The sequence below is a fragment of the Centrocercus urophasianus genome, unplaced genomic scaffold, assembly GCF_019232065.1.
Source record: "Centrocercus urophasianus isolate 14NV4802_14NV808 unplaced genomic scaffold, USGS_Curo_1.0 seq_47, whole genome shotgun sequence".
In the NCBI taxonomy this organism is placed as follows: domain Eukaryota; kingdom Metazoa; phylum Chordata; class Aves; order Galliformes; family Phasianidae; genus Centrocercus; species Centrocercus urophasianus.
The window spans coordinates 94,051-113,957 of NW_024885055.1; the positions used below are offsets into that span (position 1 = coordinate 94,051).

Below are 19,907 nucleotides of genomic sequence, written 5' to 3' on the forward strand. Positions count from 1 at the left end.
GCGCCGAGCCGCTGCGGCGGCGGGGGAAACCTGCGGCCGGCGAGTGCCGGGCGGGCGGGCGGCTCAGCTCTTTCGGCTCTCCGTCTCCCGGGATCTTCCCCGCGCCCCGCGGAGCCTCGGGCGGGCGGAGGTACGGGAGCTGTCAGCGGGGGCTCCGGGCGCGCGGCCCGCGGGGCTGAGCGGGGTGCGGCCGTCCCGGTGGGGTGGCGGTGGGTGCGGGGCAGCTTGTCCGAACGGGTTCTCTTTAAGTGACGAGGAAGGAAGGGGAGGAGGGGGGAGGAAAAAAGCCCCTCTGTAAGATCAGAAGCGAACGCATCCGAGATAGCGCTCTGTTCGCTGTTGGAGAAAACTGCCATCGGATGGCAACTCCTGCCGGCTGGGCGAGCTCTGTCACCTGCTGCAACTTCGGCTCAGTGCAGCTCTGCTGTCTGCTTCCCGGCTGTGATGGTGGGCAGGACGTGGCTGCCGGGCTGCGTTTGGTTCCCAGTGCGGCCAAATGGGGCCGGCGCTGATTATACTGGGGACGGCTGGTGGTTTTTCTGGCCCGCAGTTCCGACTGCCATAAGAGAGCCGTGTGCTTTGTAGCCCTGAAGTGACTCCAGGTGACGCGCGGCTATGGATGGCTGCTGCCCCGTTGGTGGCCATGGGGCAGGGGATGTGAGTGGCTCCTTCCCACCCTGCCCTCACCTCTCTGCTGTTCTTCTCAGCAGAAAGATTTTCTCTTTCCTGTTCAGACCTCCTCTTCCTTCCCTCCAAGTACTTGGTGCCTCCGTGTGTGTGAGCTGTGCTGTTTTCCTTCTCTCTCTCTTGGTTACTATGGTGCTGGTGTGTGAAAGCAGCTCCCCGGCTCCTCTCACAGTGAGTAAAACAGCCAAAACTTGGTTTTGCCTCGCTGGTGAGATGCTGTGCTGCAGCCGTCCCTTATTGCCCCTTCCCAATCGCTTTGCCTGGGGGCTGACTGGATGTTGGGGCCGCTGCTCGGGGGCCTTTGCTGAGATTTTCAGTAAAGCAGCGGCAGCAGGCAGGGCTGCAACTCACTTGGAGAACTGCTGGGAATGGAAACTACTAATGCAGGCACTGTGAAGGTCCGTGCAAATGAAAGACAGAGGATGGGAACAGCATCATGCCAAGGCTGGGACCTTCCCACCTTTGCCCAGGCACAGGTCTGTACTTCTGAGGGTGATCACCTCATCCAGACTCTCATCTTCCTCCTGGAGATGCTTCTCTCCATGCATTAGAACAGGATGCCTGGGATGGAGGTGCCTGTGACTTAGGCACCTGTTCCTGGTCAGATAAATGCAGGTCCAATTATAGGGGCTGATTTGAAGGAGGTCCTTCTCGGTGGTGCTGCAGGACCCATGGTCAGTGTGGGGAAGCCTGCAACATCTCCTTCCCTTCCCAGCTGCTATGGCTTTGTTGAGTAGGAGAGGAGTGATGTTTCTAATTAAGAGAAAAACAGTCTTGTACTTCTCCCCTTCATTGTTTGTTTGTTTTTCTCTCTTTTCTCTGGTCCGGCGTCCTAAATAACAATGCTTAAAATGCAGATGGAGCGAAGTGAAATCCCAGGGCAGTGCTGCGGTGGGGCTGGAGAACAGCGATGACAGCATGGCACAGGGCAGAGCCAGGCTGCTCTGTTTGTCACCGGGGCACTCGCGCTGCAGACATCTTTGTGCAGAGGGTGTTCCCAGACTTGTCAGAAATGCCATCATTTCCCTTTTCTCTCTCCTTCCAGAGCAGGACTGTGTCCTGGTGCCTTCTCAGTTTAGGGAAGAAGCTTTGTGGGAAGTTGTTCTGAATGAAGGAGAACCTTTCAGCCTTTTTTCTTCTTAATAAAAGCATGCTTGAGAGGGCCACGTCAGGAATGGGGTGGGGAGATTGCCTTGGAATGTGGCCTTCAGAGCGTCCTTAACACAGAGCAGTGCCTGGGTGGGACAGGTTTATATCATGAGCTCTTGGAAACTTGCAAAGGCAAGAGGCAGTGGAAAGAGTATCCAGTGCTGGGTTTTGTGTGGGCATCCTCAACTGCTCCCTTGAATGGTGTCTTGGGGCTGTTCTCAGACCGCAGCTATTGAAGGGTTAGTTTGTTCCCGTAGGAAGATGAGGAGGGAGTGTGGCCCCACAGCTTAGCTTGAGGATCTGCCTTCAGCCAGGTGCGTGCTTTGGTAAATAAAGAGGTTTGCATGAAGCTTACAATAACTTCTCTTGGAAATGGGTCAAGCAAATGTTTATTGGCCTAAGGTGTCATGCCAGTATTGTACAGATACTCTGATGGGGAGTCACTCCGTTTTTTTTTGCTGCCTTGGTTCTCTTTGTGCCTGTTTGGTGTTCTCTGACAAACAACACCTCTTGATGGTTGTTTGGAACCAGAGGTGTGTTTAATGAACCAAGATCTCTGCTTTATGGCTCTAACCACATCACTCCTGAAGCTCCAGATGGCATTTTGGAGATGAGCAGCACCCCAACGCAATGCTCTTCCTGCCTGGGAGGACTGTGTAGGCTGCTGGCGGCACAAACGGGGCTGCTTGGAGTGTGGCTTGTTCCCAATCCTGTGAGGTGAGTGTGTGTGCTTGGTGCATTTGGGTTAATTGCCCCCTGGTGTGTTTATGTGCTAGATAGTCATGTGGGTGTGAGTGCTGGAAACGTATCGTCCTCTGGCACGTGCAGGGCGTTGTGTGGAGCTGACGTGTTAGTTAGGCAGGATGGAAACACAGGCTCCTCTTCTGAAACTGGTCTTGTTCTCCCTTTCTTTGTTAGGAACTGTTTCCATGTTGGAAAATATTTAGGAAAAGGAGAGCCTTTCTAGTATGGGCAGAGCTAATTTAGAAAGAAATCTGGGAGAAAGCCCCAGCTGTGTGAGCAGAGCAGGAGCAGGCATGTGGGCTGGGTTCAGAGCCAGCTGGGCAACGGGAATGTTCTGCTGGGGCTGCAGTCCACCTGTTCCTGGCTGCTCCGTGCCTCTGCAGCTTGTGCACCGTGAGTGCAGCGGATGTTGTGAAGAGCAGCCAAGTGTTTTAGAGAAATGCCAAGGATTCGGTGCTTTAACGGTACTTTACAGGCAGGAAGGGCTGGGGCGGTGCAGCAGCCACAAGGGATTTGCAGATCCCTCCCGGAGGCTCAAGGAGAGCTGGAGGTGCCTAGCTGTTACCATGAGGTGTCAATTTGGGCTTGTTTGCTCCAGGTGGAAGGCCAGTTCATTTGGTCCTGCTCTGGCATGGCTGCCCTGGGAGGTGGGGGAGTCACTGTCTCAGGAGGTGTTCATGAATTGTGTGGATGTGGCACTGAGGGATGTGGTCAGTGGGCATAGTGGGGTGGGTTGAGGTTGGATGTGGAGATCTTAGAGGTCTTTTCCAACCTTAATGATTCGATAATTCTTTGGAGCTTTTCTGCCCGCTTGGTGAGGAGTGCCCCGAGCTTGGCTGTGTGCCTGGAAAGGCCTTCAAAGCAAGGGACAGCGTAGGACTTTGGCAACATAGGCTTGGCTGGCATACTGCCTGACCTTGCTTCAGGTCCATGCTGCTGCTTACTTGTGTCTACTCTTTGGGTGTAGTTTTCCATCTCACTCTGTGATCTGGGGACACGTATGTGTCCAGGGCAGTGTTGTTTCCCATGGGAATCCCCCATCTGCAGGTTGCAGAGCAATACCTTTGCTTTTCTCAGTTGGATGCCTGAGAGCAGCCTGTGGATCTCCAGCAGCGTGTGAGGAGTGGGAGCAAAACCACAGTTTCAGAAGGAGAAGAGCCTCAGTTGTTTAAAGGGACTTCAAAGTTTTCATGTTCCTGCTTTGATCTTCTCTGGCGTCTGGGATAGGTCTTCCTTCTTTCTTTTTATTTGTTTTTTTCCCTTGTTGTAGTTTGCAGCTTGCTGTCAGAGCAGTTGGAGCTGAGCGGGTGAGGGCAGAAGGAACTGCTGCTTTCAGGGGCAGCCACCACACAAATGGCACTGCAGGCAAATGCAGCATCCCATGTGCTCACAGTCCTGCTGCTCAGCAAGGTGTGGAGAGGCAGCAAGTCAGACTTGAAATGAAGACTGCAAATCCCTGCCTCGCTCTGGCCGTGCCTCCAGGATCCTCAGCAGCAGCCAACACACAGCTGATAGGTTTAACAGCTTGAGAAAGCAGCCCTCGCAGGTGGCAACTGTGGGCTCTGTCCCTCTCTTATTTGCCAGCTGTCCTCTGGGGTGATGACAGAAGTCCCCAGGAGCCATGATGCTGCTGGAGCAGCGGACATGCCTGCCTTCATCCTGCTGCTCCTGCATAGGTGTGTGCTGCAAGCTCAGCGGTGGGCTCCTAACAGAGCAGAGCTCCTGGGCTTGGAAGTGAAGGCTTGTTGGCCATATGCAAGGAGATTTTCATTTAAAAATCCTAGCTGAGTGGAAAAGGGTGCGATTAGCAGGAGGCAAGAGAGATGCTGTTGTGAACACCAGAGAAGCTGGTAAACAAGGAAGGCTTGCATTGCCTTCCCAAAGTGTCTGTGCCAGAGATGTGGTTGTTGTTCTGCCTCTTAATGCTCGGAAATGCTGCCTGGTGCTGGGGTTGGCACTGGGTTCCTTGTAGGCATCAAGCTAAAAAGAAAATTCTAAGGAAATTATGCTGAATTTAAAATGTCCTTGATTCCTTTTTTTTTTTTTTTTTTTTTTTTGGTGTGTGTGCGTGTGTTTTCCTGCTAATTTAATCAATTCCTCACGGCATTGTAAATTCCAAATGTGAATGGGAAATAATCCCACCACTATCATAATTAGCATGTAACCATTGCATGCAGAAGGCCCGAACTGCTGGGCTCATGGTGAATGCACGCTATTTTCTGAATTGATTTCAATAATCACATCTTACGTTAATAAGAAAGTGTTAATTTTCTCTGAGCTGAGTGATCTGTATGGGGAAGCATGGTGTGTGCAGTGGGGCAGTTTCCTATGGAAAAGAAATGGAGGTTCTGTACGCTGAATTGTGGAGACGGGGTGTTGCCAATCTTGCCACCGAGAGGCTCTGTTTCAGTTATTTTTCTAAAATGGAAAATAGGAATTGTGAGTAAAATATTTGTGTGTGTAATTGTGTGTGAGTGATGGTGTGCTGCGAGGAGAAAGCGTTCCCCTGCGGAGGTGCTTTGTTGCAATATGCAAACATAAGTCCAGTGGTGTCGGTGAGTACTTACGTTTGTTTCCTTGCTTAGCGTGCAGCCAGCAGCTCCTGAGCGCCTTGCTGCGTGATGGCTGCAGTACCCAAGAGCTGCTTGGAAAGGAAGCCATGATGAGCCACCAGGAGCAGCCTGCAGTGAGGTTACACGTGGGGACTGCTAGAGCAAAGGCAAGGAATCCGTGGGTTGAATGGAGCACCTTGTGCAAGCAGGGCTTTGCCGTGAGGTGCTTGCAGGATGGGGCTGCAGTGTCCCCGTGTGCCCCCAGGGCTGCGTGCAGGGCGCAGCCAACACGCAGAGCAGGTCCCCGCTTCCCTCCTGGAGCCTCAGGATGCAGTGACGTCCAAAATGTCAGATGTTGTTTTTAAAAACGTCCAAATGCTTTGAAACACTATTTATTATTTTATAGAAGCGGGCCCTGCGTTCTGTGGGAAGGTATGCGAGCGGATCGCCACGCTATTTTCTTTGCATATTTTCCTGATGTTAGAAACCGTCCCAAAGAAGTATTGCATTGTTTCATTTCCCCCTCGACGCTTCATATTTTTCTATAAATAAAAGCTGATGCCAACAGCTGTATACTGACAAGTGGGTGAATCTGCATGGTGTGCACCCCGTATTTTTTGGGGGGTGGAAAAAGCAAGATTCAGCTGGTAATTGCATTATAAGATATGCATAAAAATGGATCTTTTATAGCAGCATGCCAGTATGTGTTTGTTTTTTTTTGTTCTGTATAAAATGCCATTAATCCAGTTAGAGGCAGAAAATGCCCTCACAAAACAGGGGCTGGGAAGAGTCAGCTGAGGTGAATAAACAAGCAGGCTTTTTCAGGAGTGACCAAAAACCTGCTGCTGCTGTGGGTCTGAGGGCACCTTACATACAGCCTCCTTCAGAGCTGGGGCTGTGCTGGCAGGCATCTCCAGCACCTGGCGCAGCACTGCTCTCATTGCAGAGATGCTCTGCTCTCACTGCCTTCCACTAGCCTGGGTTCTGCCTGGCATCTCCTGCCCTGGAGCTGATCCTGTGCTGTTTGGGGCTTGAGTTATGGCCGTAGGAGCTGGCAGTGCTGATCCTGACAAGCTGATTCTTTTCTCTTTCTTTTATTTATTTCTTCCCCCCTTCATTTTAATCCTGTCTCCTGGGAGATTCCAGTTGAAATCTATTCATTGCTGAAATATTTCTTCTCCCTCGTGCTGCAGATGCCCAGTCCGGTTCGATTGTGTGGTTTGTTCCTGGCAGAGCAGGAAAAGAGGAGAGGAACGGGAGGAGAGCTGTGCTTGGGGCTGGCTGTGTGCGTGGACATGCATGCCCCAGTTGTGTTCCCTTTGCTCTGTCAAAGCTGAAGTTAGGAGTTGGTGAGGCAGCTGCTCATATGTCCAGAATGAAAGCTGATGTGCAGGAGGTCCTGCATGGGCTGAAATGTAAGTGATATCTTGGGTGTTTGGGCAGAGTGAAATGGGGAGATCAGCTCAGCAGCCTGCCCAGGCAGGCAGAATGCCTCTGTCCTTGTGTGGAGATGAGTGCTGGCACTGGGGCTGCTCAGTGGGTCTGCACAGTGTTTGGGATGGCAGCTTTCAGGTGGTGCTTCCACAGCTGAAATTCACAGCGTGGTTCTGCACCCACCCAAAAATTCAAAAGTCAGTACATGGAGAGTTGCTCTGCTTGTCCTCGGAAGTCTGGGTACAGTCTGTTCCTGCTTGACAATTTTCCTCCAGAACCACGATGTCACTTATCTGTGTTGTCCCCTGCCTCAGGAAAACTCCAAATCCTCACGACCCTGGGAGCTGAACCATTTCCCTGCCTCATGCTCTCAGCAAGAGCATCTTTTCATTCTGCAAATGTTATGAAGCTTGTGATAAAGTTGCATGGCTTGGCAATGCCCATTTGGTGCTGTTTGCGTGCCAGAACTGCTGAATGAGTCTTTTATCACGCATTTGTAACAGTAGCTGTTGGAGAGGGAGCTTCCAGGAGGAGTGCTTTCAGAAGAATGCTTTTGTAAGGCAACACTGTCCTGCAAAGAAGTGCTTTGCAGGGGGAGGAAAAAAAAAAAAAAAAAACAAAAACACCAAGCCCAACATTTTTCTTGTGTTAGTGTTGTAAAAGTTGCTTGTTAATTTGGGTGAATTTTTGCTTCCATTTCTTGACGATTGTCTCTCTTCTTTGTGCTAGTGAGCACTAGTTGAGCTCCAAGTGTTTAGGGGAAAAGAGACATTTGGATTCTGAGCAACAAATGCCAAAGTGCTGGGTTTGTGTAACTCCCCATCGTGTCCCCAGGTGTGAGCCAGCCCTGTCCCTGGAGGGAGCAGGATGGGACACCTCTTGTGGCACGCAGAGCAAGTGCTGCCTGCAGCTCTGGGAACCTGAGCTGGCTCGGTGCATCGCTTCCACTCAGAGCAGTAGGAGAGCATGAAGAGAAGGAGAGCATAAAGAGAAGGAGAGCTGGGAGCGGCTGTGTGCCCCGCAGTGACAGAGCCAGGTGACCTCTGTTGTGTTGGCTGTTGAACTGTTTTCCATCTGTCCACAAGTTGTGTGCTTCTGGATGGCAGGAGCTTCAAGCTTGTCCTCCCCAGCCACTGCCACACAATTAAGGATTTTTAATGGTAACGCTGCTTTAAAAAAAAATCATGCTGATATCTGGAAATGGTTTGGCTGCTGCTTTATGACCAGCACCTAGCTGTGCTATTCCTGAAGGACCTCCCTGCAGTGAGGTGGAGCAGCGTTCTCTCTGTTTTTAGCTTGGTTTTGGATTGCTTTGCACTGCTCTGAAGTCCCCAGCTCGCTGTGTAGCCGCTCATCTCGCTGGCACTGAGGCAAGGGAATACAACATTAAAAGAGGAATGTGATTATAATCCTGTAAAAAAGAAAATGACAGAGGAATTTGGCAGTGGTTGCAGCCCGTGAATGTAATGTATAATATTTTATTCATTTAAAAAAATGATTAGATTTCAAGCTGACAGTTTAAATGACAAATCATCTTAAAAAGATTTTTGTGCACAGCGTAAGAGCTGTTGGCATGGCTCTCCCTTGCTAACTGCGGAGAGAGTGATATCCAAGGTTCCTCATCCCAGAATATCTGGGATGCAGCTCAGCATGCAGAACTCTTCAGGGATGTGGGAGCAGGGTTTGTGCCCCACATCCCTTGGGGATGCTGCCAGCTTGAGGTTGTTTGGCAGAAGGGAGAGCAGCACTGAGCTGAGCAATCACGCGGCTGACCGGCGCTCCATTGTGCCAAATGTAAAACCTGCAACAAAAGCAATTTCTGCTCTCAAACAATTGATGGCCGTAAGTAAAATTTGGATGCTTGGTGTCCCTGGTGTAAGGGCATGTGGGAATCTCCTGTTTTATCTTCTTGCTTGGAGCTTGGTTGCCTAAAGGATGAGGAGCCCCATGTTTTGCCTGCAGGCCTAAGAGCAGCTGTATGGGCTGGGAAAAGAGTGTGAGAGGAGAGGAATCCTGCTGTCCTGGTCCCTTTTGCTATGGGGAGAAGCTGACTGCAGTTTGAGCTTTCCTGCATGGTGCTGAGTTCTTAAAACCTGATCCATGCAGGATTTAAATTTTTTAAAAACACCGCAGTAGGAATTTTTAGCTTAATTTTGTAGTTCCTTCCTTTTGGGATGGAAAAAATGATTCGGGTAGAGGTGAGTTGGGCCAGGGCTGCATCTGCTTGTGAAGTCCTGGGATTGGGAGCTCCTTTGAAAATAGCTGCCAGAGCAGCTGGCTGCATGGAGGTACCACCGAGGGAAGGCTCCTTCATCCTCAGCTGTTGGCACGAGAGGAGAGGTCAGCTGGAGGGAGGCCAGAGCATCGTGATTGAGTTGACTGGAGGTCTGGAAATGCTCGTTTGAGAGAGCCTGGGTTGCTGGGCTCCAGCTAAGAGAGGAGGGAGGGAGAGAGTGAGTCTGTAGGTAGCTAGAAGTGCATGGCGGGGAACGTGGTCTCTCTCTTCCATGGTCGTAGTGGATAAGAAAACAGGTCAGGGTATGATTTGTGAGAAAAGACTTGAGATTAAAGTATTGTCAATGTTTTCCCTGAAAGCCATGACCGTTAAACACTGGATTTGGTGGTTTGGGAAGCTTGGAAGATAAAAATGCATTAGAAATATTGTTCAATGATGCTGGAGGTGCATCATGCAGGTGTTGTCCAGGTACTTTCCTGGGGTCCTTCTGCTGTGCACAGCCCTAAACTTATTTTCAGTCTAAAAGAAGCAAGAGGTGACAGGTTATGTTCTATGGCTTCAGTTTTCAGGAGTCTTCAGAATGCCAACTTGTCTTTGTCTGGAGGAAATAACCATTTTATAGGGATGAGCAGCCAAGGGATCTGTGTTGTTGATGGGTGAGCAAGGTGTGCAGTTCCAGGAAGGAGTTTTTCTGGGCTGCAAATGTGAGTAGCAGGACATCATTTTGGGTCTTGCCGTGTGGGTGAGCTCTTCAGTTTTGCTGTGGGTTCCAGGACTCGCAGCAGCGTGGCATGGGAACTCTGTTGTAGGACAGAAGGTCCTGTGCTGCCACAGGGACGTGGCTGGGCTCCGTTAAAGCAGCAACTGTGCAACATATGTGTGTGTCTGAGCTGCTTCCCTGCCTGGAAATGGAAGGAGAGCCTGCAAGTGGGAGGTGGTGCTGCTCTGGGGACCAGAGTGGACTCATTTCTGTCATTTGAGGATGGTTTTGTACTTCAATGGCTTGTCCTCCTGCAGGGTAGGCTGATGGGAGCTGGGTTCAGGCTGCCTCCTTCACTGCCCTTGGCACCCAACTGGGCTGCGAGTCACTTCTGCTGGTCTGGAAGGAAGCTTTATTCTGGAACAGCACTGTGCAGTTTCCAGTAACATCGAAAAGAACCCAGAGCAGAGCAAGAGGAGGGCTGTTAAAAACTCAAAGGTGAGATTGCCAAGTGAGAGCAAACCAGAGCAATCTCTGCTCTTGGGGCTTTGCACTCTCAGCACTGAGACCCCATGTGTGCACAAACACAGCAGTGGATCCTGCCTGGGGTTTGGGTAATGCTGTTGTGGGACCTGCTGTTCTCCCTCTCTTTTTACAAACCTTCTGTCCTACGTGGCTCAGGCACTGCAGATTGTAAACCACAGGTATGTTGGAGTGACTGATTCTCTGTGCCAGGACTTACATTTTGGGAATATATTTGTCTTCATTCTTGAATTGCAGCTTTTGAGCCGTTTGTTCAGTCCCAAGGAAGCTGTAATGCTTGGGAGGGAGGTTAAGTTCTGTAATGAATAGTTCTGGCACAGAGTTGAAATCCCTAATGCAGAGGGACCTGAACAACCCTCTGAGTGTGTCATAGCTATCAGAGTGCCTGGGATTTTTGTATGTGAAAGAAGTTAGGGGGGAAAAAAGCATTCCTTGGTTGCCTTTGGCTGCCCATGGTTTCCATGACAGGCAGCCGAGCTATTGGCATGCACTGCTCAAAGGAGCCCCCAGCTCATGTTCCTTACCCCCACCTCTCCCACACATTGTCTTACTGGCAATTCAGCCTCAGGCAATTCAGGCAGGAGCTGCAGAGGGTAGTATAGCAGCTCATGCTGCCAAATATGCAGTTCTTTTGCTCTGTTTCCAGAAGTAGGTTTTAGGAACCTGCATTTTGCTCTGCCTCCAGCCCGAGTTTCTATTTAGAACACCTTTAATTGCAGAATCGAAAGGCGCTCAAACCGTTACAAGCAAGGTCACTCTTCTTAACTCAGGTACCCCAAGGATCAAGAAATCTTGTTTGTTAAGCCTCAGGTGTACGTTTCATCCCTAAAGGAGCAGGCAGATGCTATTAAACCTCCATAGCCAGGTGAGTCTGTGCAGTGGGAGCAGCAGGAACCTGTGGCACAGTCGGCAGCTGGCTGTGCTCCCCGTGCTGCTGTCGGAGCAGCAGTGGCAGATAAGCAGCTGTGGCTGTTCTGCTATCACATCGTTTGGGAGGCTGCAACGTTTTGCAAGTTGTTGCAGGAAAATTACACACATTGCTGGAATAAAAAATGCTCTGTCAGCAATCTAATATTTGTTTCCTATCATATGTTCAACTTTTGCTGGCATCTGAGAGGTTGTCACCTGTTCTGTCAAGGTCCCTTCGTTCAGCACTGGGATCTTTCCAAGCGTGTTGAAACCTCATTGGCTTTCAGTTTTCACTGCCATGCTGCAGCAGGAGAGTCAACACGTAAACATTTTCCTTTACTTTGGAATCACAGCGTAGCTTTCCTGTTTTCCATCCTTGCTGCAAGGCCTTTTTCCAGGGTGACTTTTGTTTTTAAATATGCTGCTTTCTCCCTCCGTCTGAAGTCAGACCCAGAAATCCTCTTGGCTGTTCATCCCTTTATACAGTTAAGTGTAGAAATTATGAAATGCATGGGGCTGGCTTTGCTGCTTGTTGAGGAATGAGGGAATGGGGACTGGGCAGCAGCTGAGGGAAATGGAGGGCAGAGAGGAAGCGCATAGCTAAAAGTGAAGCTGTGGGTTATATATAGATGCCTGCTGCGGCAGTGCTGCTCAGGTTGGAATTGCTTCTCTAAATATGACCCAGCTGAGTACTGGGCAGTGTGGTTAGAGGGCTTGGCTACCTGTTGGTGAGCAACAGCTTCACTGACTCAGGGGAAAAAGCACCTTTTGGGATTCTTCAGTGAAGATTTGCTGTGCCAGGTGGGGTGGGTGGCATGGCTAAGGGCAGGGGTGAAGCTGATTGGAGTTACGTTTGTACTTTTGGTGTTTACTAACCAAGGGTCACCTTCTCTCTAGCTGTAGTGGTAACTTTTGGTCCAATGTGCTTTCTTCTAGCTCTGAGTTGACTACTGGCACTTTAAAGATGCGTACAAGCAAAGAAGAACAGCTGGAAGATGAAGGGTTAAGGATGTGCTCCGTTCTGCAGGTAGGACACAGCTGTGCTGCCAGAATGTGCTCAGTGCACAGTTCTGCCTAACCCAGCTGGGACTGTTTGTGTTATAACTGTGGGATAATTACTGATTTCGGTGGCTGACCATGAACAGTAATTGTGAGGCACTGGGAAAGGGGAAAGGTGGGAGAGGGGGTGAAGAGAAATTCTTCCTTTAAGGCTGCAGAGTGGTGTTTTCACAGGTTGTCTTGTGAATGGCTTTCTAGTCCGATGGCTGAAATAAGTTACCTTGTGATGGTTTGCTCTGTTAGCCTTTGAGCCATGCCCTGCTCTGTGCTTGGTGTAGCCCCTTGGGTTGTGCTCCAGCATTCTGAGGAAGGGACTGGTTTTTCTTCCATCTGTATGTTGTGCCTTGGACAGGATGGAGTTTAAAAGTCCTGTGCAGTTGTACTTATCTCCTGGCTGGTGCTCACATGTGTTTGTGCTGGACCACTGATAGGTTTTTTCCCCTCAATCTAAAGAATACATGTCACTTAGTAAGTGTGTGTTTGCCCTGTACTGCGGGTGAGGGGGCGAGGAAAGTGATGCATTTCCCTCTTGGCTTCTGTGGGTGGATGATGTACTCTTGGAAATAGCCCTCCCTTTTTCCATTATGCCTCTGAACAGCTTTGAAGAAAAAATTGCATCTCATACCAGAGCAAAACCATCTCCTATGCAAGAAACAAAGTTCTGTGGCTAAGCCTTGGTGAGCAGACAGTAGCTGGTGGGGAATTCATTCCCTTGGTTTTTGGTTGTATGACAGCATCCCAATAGAAGGGGAGATTTTCCAACCCCAAAATGACTTCTACCTCAGTTGTGCCATACCTGGAGTCTGCTTGCTGCTGGGCTTCAGCTGTCCTTGACCCTGTGGGGAGCAGAACAGGACTGACACTGCCACCGTAACTGTTGCTTTCCCGTCACATTTCCAGTTCTGCAGGCTAAATCCAGACTGCTTGGCTCATGGAAATAGGCTGATGGAGTCTGCTGTTGCACAGGGTGTGCTGGGGTCTCCTCAGAAGTGTCCTCCCTTGAAGTTGCCTTCATTGTTGATTAATCACATACTAGATGGGTCCTCAAATACCATCTGTCAGTCACCTTGCCAGTGCAGTGAATGTTGGTGCTCTCTCACAACTTGGCATTGCCTTCCCATTGGGGATAGAGAATTTGGTGAGATGAAGGGGGGGGAAGCTTTGGACCCTGCCAGCCCGGCTTGGTAAACAGAGTCAAGGCCTCTTCAGAGAGGGAATAGGGAGAAAAGGGTCAAGTTTTAGATCCTCAGTATTTGCCACTGAAAGATAGTAATAGTGCATTTGGATTATTTGTGTGGAAGGTCACTGGGTGAATGGAAAGGATTCCTCTGTGTTACATCTGCAGAAAATAATTTGAGGCTTTGCACACAGGCAAATCATGGTGTTAGAGCAGCTTGTGTCATCCTCTCTGCGTGCTCCCAGCCCTGCTCTGGCACATGCGGGGTGTCCAGTATCTTCTGGAGGAGCTTTGAGAGCCAAACTTTCAAGATCTCCGCTTTTAAGACTTGGCCCCTTTTCCTCAACAATTCCTTTTCCCCCACCCTCCTCTGATGTCCTCTCCCTCCCAGTTCATTTGTTTTTAAAATGATTGTGCTATTGTGTTCATCGATATGCACATACCTCGTCTTGTTTTTCTCTTGGACTAAAATTGCAAAGCAAATCTGTTTATGGTTTTGGTGAGCTAATTCTTCCCCACCCTAGATTTTTAAATAGACTCTTTCTCTACCAGGCTTGTAGAGCTTGCAGGATCTACTGAAGTAATGAGAAAAATATGTTGTGTGCTAACCTTCCTTTTTTGTAAAACTTTGTTTACAACACCCTATTCCTAGCAGTGCATTTGTACAGTGCCTTTCTTGATGCTGATGCAAATAGACAACTTTGAAGGAAAAAATGTTCATTCAGTGCATTCAGAGGTGAAACCTTTGGAGTTTTCCACTTGAAGCACTTGCATTGTGTGGCAGACGCTGGTGAGCTGTGCTGAGCTGTCATGAAGGCTGTTCAGGGCTCCCTCCGTCCTGGGAAGCTCCACTGCCTTGGCTCCGGTCAGGCAGCTGCAGGTAGGGGCAGGGACAGATGCTGAATACAGCTCATGGATTGCCAGACAGGGCCGTGTGGCTGTGAACCTGGTTTGGGAACTGAGCTGTGCTTTCATTTTCGTATTGGCCCATTCAGGATGTGTAGCTGTGAAGTTTTCCTAGCTAGCAGCCCAGTGCTTTCCTGATGTGTTCACATCCCTCCCTTCCTACTCCACCCAGAAGAGCCACGCTCTTTCTTACTGACCTGTCTGCTCAGGGTGTATAAGACATCACTCTGACAAGTTCAATTGCTTGTATGCGGAGGCTGAGGCCACTAGATGCTTAGTGCATAAAGTTGTTGGCTAGACCCACGCTGCATTGTATTGCACGAAAAGCAAATCCCATCCTGTGTGGCCTTTTCCAGACCTATTGCCTCATACTTTTACTGTTGTCATCAGCTGAAAATGATCTGAGTGCTGTAGATATCCACAGCTTGGTTTGACTGTTGGATTGGGAACACGTCTCCTTGCTGGAAGGTTTTGCACCTGCTGCTGTTTCTGTGCTGGAGCTGAGTGGGGTTTGGGCTGAGGGCAGTGTGGCTGCCTGCCCTGTACTGTCCCCAGCCCTGCTTCCTTGGGGATGTGCAATTTTGCTACAGCCACTCTGCTCAGCCAGGGTGCCCAGAGGCTGTGGAAGGTTTTCTGCCTTCTGGTGTCTGTGAATGGATGAGCACGTGCTTAGAGCCTTGGGGCTGATGAAATATCTCAAGTTGTAAGGAACTCATAAGTATCAAGTCCAACTCCTGCCTCCACACAGGACCACCCAAAAATCAGACCATATATCAGAGCGTTGTCCAGGCCAGGTTCAAGGGTGAGGCATCATGCAGAGAGAAAAGGCTTTTTGGCATTCAGAGCAGCTCTAGAGCTGTGATACTCTACTTCATCTGGATATGTACACCCGCATTTCTGAACAAAGTTGCAAACACAACTCTCACCATAGGTATGTTCTGACTTGCTGGAGGTCACCTTCAAAACAAAGTGATTAAAAGTGAGCCAAACTCACATCTCCAGCTGGATCTGAGGTCTGGCAAATGCTGCTGGTGGGGCTATCTGCAGTGCTGAGTTGTCTGCTTCAGCATACAGCAATTTAGGTTTTATTTCCAAAGCAACAATTTGAGCTGAAAGGGAAGCTCATTGATAAATCTGTCTCGGTGTAATTCAGTGTAATCTCTTAGCTGTGTGCTTGTACGCAAAGTGGGAGAGTTTCTGAAAAGGTGACCCATGAGGAGGGAGATCTCTGATAAATAAGTATGTGGTGACTCACATGTCCTGGGTTCAGTCACTTCCTGGGACCTTGAGTGAGTTATTGAACATTGCTCAGTGCTGCAAGTCCTTTTCTGTAACAGCATTTCCCTTCCAGCCCAGCAGTGCTGTGGTAATAAAGGCAGTCAGAGCCTCCTCTGTAGACAGTGAATGAGAAGCCCAGAGCAGAAGGCAGAGCAGAAGCAGAAAAGAGAACAGCAATAACTTCAGTGGTTGTACCAATGTCCAGGGACCTTGCTGTCACTTTGAGATCCCACACAGAGCTCCCTGTGGATGTTCCTGGCAGGCAGCTGCTCTTTCAGCTGGGCAGCATCCCTTAGCATCACATTCATTGTTTTCCATTAGCTTGAAGTCAACAGTCAGCTTTGGTGGAGCAGGTTTCCAGTGCTCCTCTACCTTTGTCCTTTAAAGTATTCTGCTTTTGCCCATTGTATACCTGTGGTTATGTAGCTGGGTACAGTGCCTTGTGCACACTGCTGAGGAACCCACTAAAGCACCTTAATGGCAACCTTTTGGGGATGTAAGCTGGGACCAGCTCTTTCATCTTTGGGGTATTTGTTAGATGAAGTTCTTATTGGCTGTGGAAGGGGCATGGCCCAGTGGTGAGGAACTGTGTTCCTCTTGCAAAGAAGCTTTCGCCTGATCAGTGTGAAGTCTGTGCTTCTGCTTGTTTGAGGCAGCCCTTCTCAAAACCCCAAACTCCAAACTCACTGGGTATCTTTTGCCTGAATGATTGCTCGGTAGCTTGCTGCCCTTGGTGCGGAGGTGCTGGAGGCTGGGTTAAGGCTCTTGAGGAAGTTGGAAGCTGTTTTTGAGGTGGTGTGGAGTTTTCAGGCACGTCTGTAGCCAGGAGGTAAAGCAAATCCTCAGTATAGGGGATGCACTGCATGCAAGCGGTTCTCCAGGGTAACGCTGGGCTTTGTGATTCTTACCCTGGGGACAGTGAAGAAGAGACACTGGAGAAGTGTTCCTTGGCCAATGGAAGGCTGAAATCCTGCGGGACCATTGCCAAAGACAGCAACTCGTTTAAACTAGAAGGTGAGGGTATCATCCCTGCTAGCAGCTTTTCATCACTCGGCAGCGCTTGCCAGGTGCAGTGAGACTTGAACCAGATTTAGAAGAGGGGAGAGGACTGCTAAGTCCTTTGGGTGTGAAAGCAGATCGTTTAGAAGAGGCTCAAAAATTGGGGTGTTAGAGCTGTGTAGCATTTGGGGTAGCATTGCACGCCATTTTCCTGGCTGTTGCTGGAAGGTGCATACAGTTTTGCACCATTCATCCAGGGAGCTCATTTACTGAACTTGGTTATTTTCCCCAACGCTGGCAACTCAAGCAGCTCAGCATGAGGATTTGTGCGATTGATCTGAAGGGATCTGACTGTGGAGCTGCCTTGTGTGCTTGTGAGCTGATGGGAGCTGCATCCCACAGGCTGCCGTGTTTCTTCTTGTTTTCCTGCTGCTTCACACATCCACCCACTTCATTTCTCATCCATAGGTGATTATGGGCTTTGTAGGGGGGAATTCCTGCTGTCCTGAGTCTTATCCAGCTTGACTTGCAGCCTTTTGCTGCAGTATCATTGAGATGCTTCTAAGTCCGCTTCTCTACCAGCACAAGGAAGAAGGCAATTGCCTGGAGAAACAGTGCTGGGTTGTTGTTTCCCTCCTTTGTCCACAGTGTCTGGTTGTTGGTTGTGTTTTTTTTTTTCATGCCATTGGCAGTAGCTAAATAACTTCAGCTCTGGGGTTTCCAATGCTAAGCAGAATTAAAGTAACATTAACCCGACTCGGGCCATTCACTGAGAAAATGGCCTGCTGGCAAATGAAGGCTGCATTTGTTCATGGTATGTTTCTGTGCCTGTTCTCCCGCTGATGTGCACAACAGCCGGGCTCCTGCTGGCACCTCACCTCCATGAGATGCTCCTGTCCCACAGAACTGGTATGTCATTCACCTTGTCTCAATGCTTGCCTTCATTTCTGTGAATGTGGCTCTGGTTTGAGCTGCTGACCTGGAAATGAAAGGCTCTGTATTGCAGTTACCGAGCCTTGAGGCAGCCCTGGGCTCACAGGCAGCCTGCTGACACAGCACTAACATTATGGTTACGTTGGTCTTCTGTGCTGCCTCCTCCTGCAGTTCAGTGTCTCACGCTGTTCTCTGAGTTATGTTGAACAGAGTTAAAAATTTATCCTGTGCCATTCACCCTAATGATGATGGTGAGTGTTTCAGACTGCTGCAATGTGGCTGCTCTTTGTGTCTGAAGAAGAAGAAAGGCTTTTGGCTTGTGTGCCTCTGAGTGAATAATATGGGCTTTGATGCTTTTTGGTGGTGTAGATATCCATAAAGACTCCAGATAGGAGCTCGAGAGGAGTGAGTGATGCGGCTCAGCGACTGCCTTAATTCTGCAGCATACTCAGCCAAAAGCATCACCTGTTCAAGGTAGGCTGTCTGTAGGGCTGAGAGTGAGATTGCTGATGTCGTGGCACTCTTATGGGCCAAGAACACAGGAACCAGAGTCACATGTGGTGGGGCCAATGGGTTGACTGCCAGAACTCATGGCAGTGAGACTGCTGGTAGGGGCAGTGAGCTGGGGAAGCGGGCTGGCAAGAGCTGTGTGCCTCTCTGTGCCTGCGTGGACTCAGAAAATAGTGCGTGCATGGAGAATACAGCTGTTGGAGATGTGCTGATAACCTCACACCTGGCTGCACCCACAACAGTTGTCCACTTGCTGCAATTTGTACGTGTATAGTTTCAAACCCAGGGCAGCGACCTGAAGGTTGGTTCTGTATGGCTTGGCAGTAATTGAGCACTATTTGCATAATGACAGTAATTTCCTTGTTCTCGTTTCCTTAATTTGGTTTGCAAGACCGTGCTGAAATGTGACTTAAAGCTGTAAGTATTTCTGTCTGTTGGCAGTCAGAAATGGAGGTTCAGTCGCGACTGTCTACAGAAATAAAATGCTCAGTGTTGGAGCTAAATTGAATAATATGGTGGTGTTAGTGTCTTAATCTTCCAAATAGTGCTCTTAAATTCTCCACACTGATGTCTGAAAAGCTTAAAAATAATAAACTCTATTGTACAGAGCTCTGAATGCAGAGGGGAGGCTTAGTGATTGCTGGCGCTTTGCGGGTATGCTTGCTAATGCATGGCAAGGAAGCAATTCTCCCAGCACGCCTGAATTTCTTAAACAAATTTCCTCATATTAAGGCCTTGTGATCTGCAAATTAATGAATGCATCATTATTTGGAATAAAGGATCACAGGAAACCTCAGCCCAAAACCCAAGCCCCTTTCCTTAGGCTGTCACACTGCTTTAAAATAGTTGCCGTCTTCCCCCATGTGCCTGCCAAGGGCTGCTTCCCCCTGCAGCTGTTTGAGAGCCAGCTCGTGTTCCACCCCATGAGAAACACGTCGTGGATGAGCCACAGCACCTGATTGTCCTTGCATCCCTGTGGTAAGGTAACAAATCAACCGCTCACCTTCTGCTCTTCATGGGATGAGCGTGGTGAAAACAGCCTAATGCTTCCTGTTGTTGTTGTTATGGTATGAGGAATTCAAAAATTAAAGTCCGGGAAATCAAAAGTCTAAGGGAGAGCTTGGAAAGGAGGGATCTTCTGACTTTACTGCTTTCGGTTTGGTGTCTGTTACTCGGCATGATTCTCCTGCGTCCTGGTTAGAAATCCAACAAAAACCCCAAATAACAGAAGGGGGAGGGGAGGAGGACGTGATTTGTTTATCGCAACTGTACTTGAAACTAATTTTAAATGTCAGTCTTTTGAGAGTAAGGAAATTCCTCCAACTTCCAGCAGTAAATAACTGGGATGCTTTTAGCTCACAGCTGACCTACAGAGGATGGTGAGCTTTCAACGCTAATCCATTCCAAGGCCCACTAAACAGCCAGAGGAAGTGGAGAGCCCTGACATGAATGGTTCATACCACAAATAACCCTTGAACTTTGCTCAGTTTCTCTGCGTACTGTCCAGAATGCCTTGACAAATGGTGTTCAAACCAAAGAGCAGGTGACAAAGATTGCTTCTGGCTGGCAGATGCTCAGCTGTGACTCCTGTACTTTGCCCATGGAGATCTAGAATGAAGTCCCCACTCCAGGGGACTTCTGGAAGTCTGTCTCTTATGTAGGTACTAAAAAGGGCTCTTTTGGAAAATCTTGTTCCAGCTGAAGCTGAAAACTTGCTGGTCTAACCATATGCTGCTGAAATCCTGTGGTTCGGTGCTTTAGGTCAGGGTGTTGTCTGAAGGCAATGGAAGAAAACCCTGTGCCTGTCTTGCAGAGCAGGTATGTCAACTCAAAGCTTTAGGACCAAATGGTGACTCAAGAATTAGATGGTGTCCCTAATTTCCCTCTTCAGTTTTAAGTGGATGCAGCATTCTTCACCCACAGTCTCAACTGTTGGGTTGCATTGTTGTACGGGGTTGAACATCTGCCCCTTCCAGCCACAAAAGTGGCTGTGTTCCAGTGGCGGGTGCTTTCTTTCTATTCAGGGATCCTCTGGAGCCTGGAGAAGCTTCAGTATTAGGCATTACATTCTGTCAGCTGCTGCAGATCCCC

At 49.3% G+C, this 19,907-nt stretch overlaps 1 protein-coding gene across 4 annotated transcripts in view; it reads left to right on the forward strand.

The window, feature by feature from the left end:
- The first annotated feature begins 44 nt into the window (after nucleotides 1-44).
- The window catches only part of ZHX3 (zinc fingers and homeoboxes 3), a 31,496-nt gene continuing 11,633 nt past the window's right edge, over nucleotides 45-19,907 (forward strand). The window contains exons 1-3 of one of the 4 annotated variants that reach the window (XM_042834513.1): nucleotides 72-130; nucleotides 9,820-10,000; nucleotides 11,891-11,981. The gene's annotated coding sequence lies outside the window, so the exon portion shown is untranslated. Of the gene's footprint in view, nucleotides 131-9,819; nucleotides 10,001-11,261; nucleotides 11,440-11,890; nucleotides 11,982-19,907 lie in introns of those variants that run through there. The other 3 variants (XM_042834512.1, XM_042834514.1, XM_042834517.1) reach the window with 3 other exon arrangements.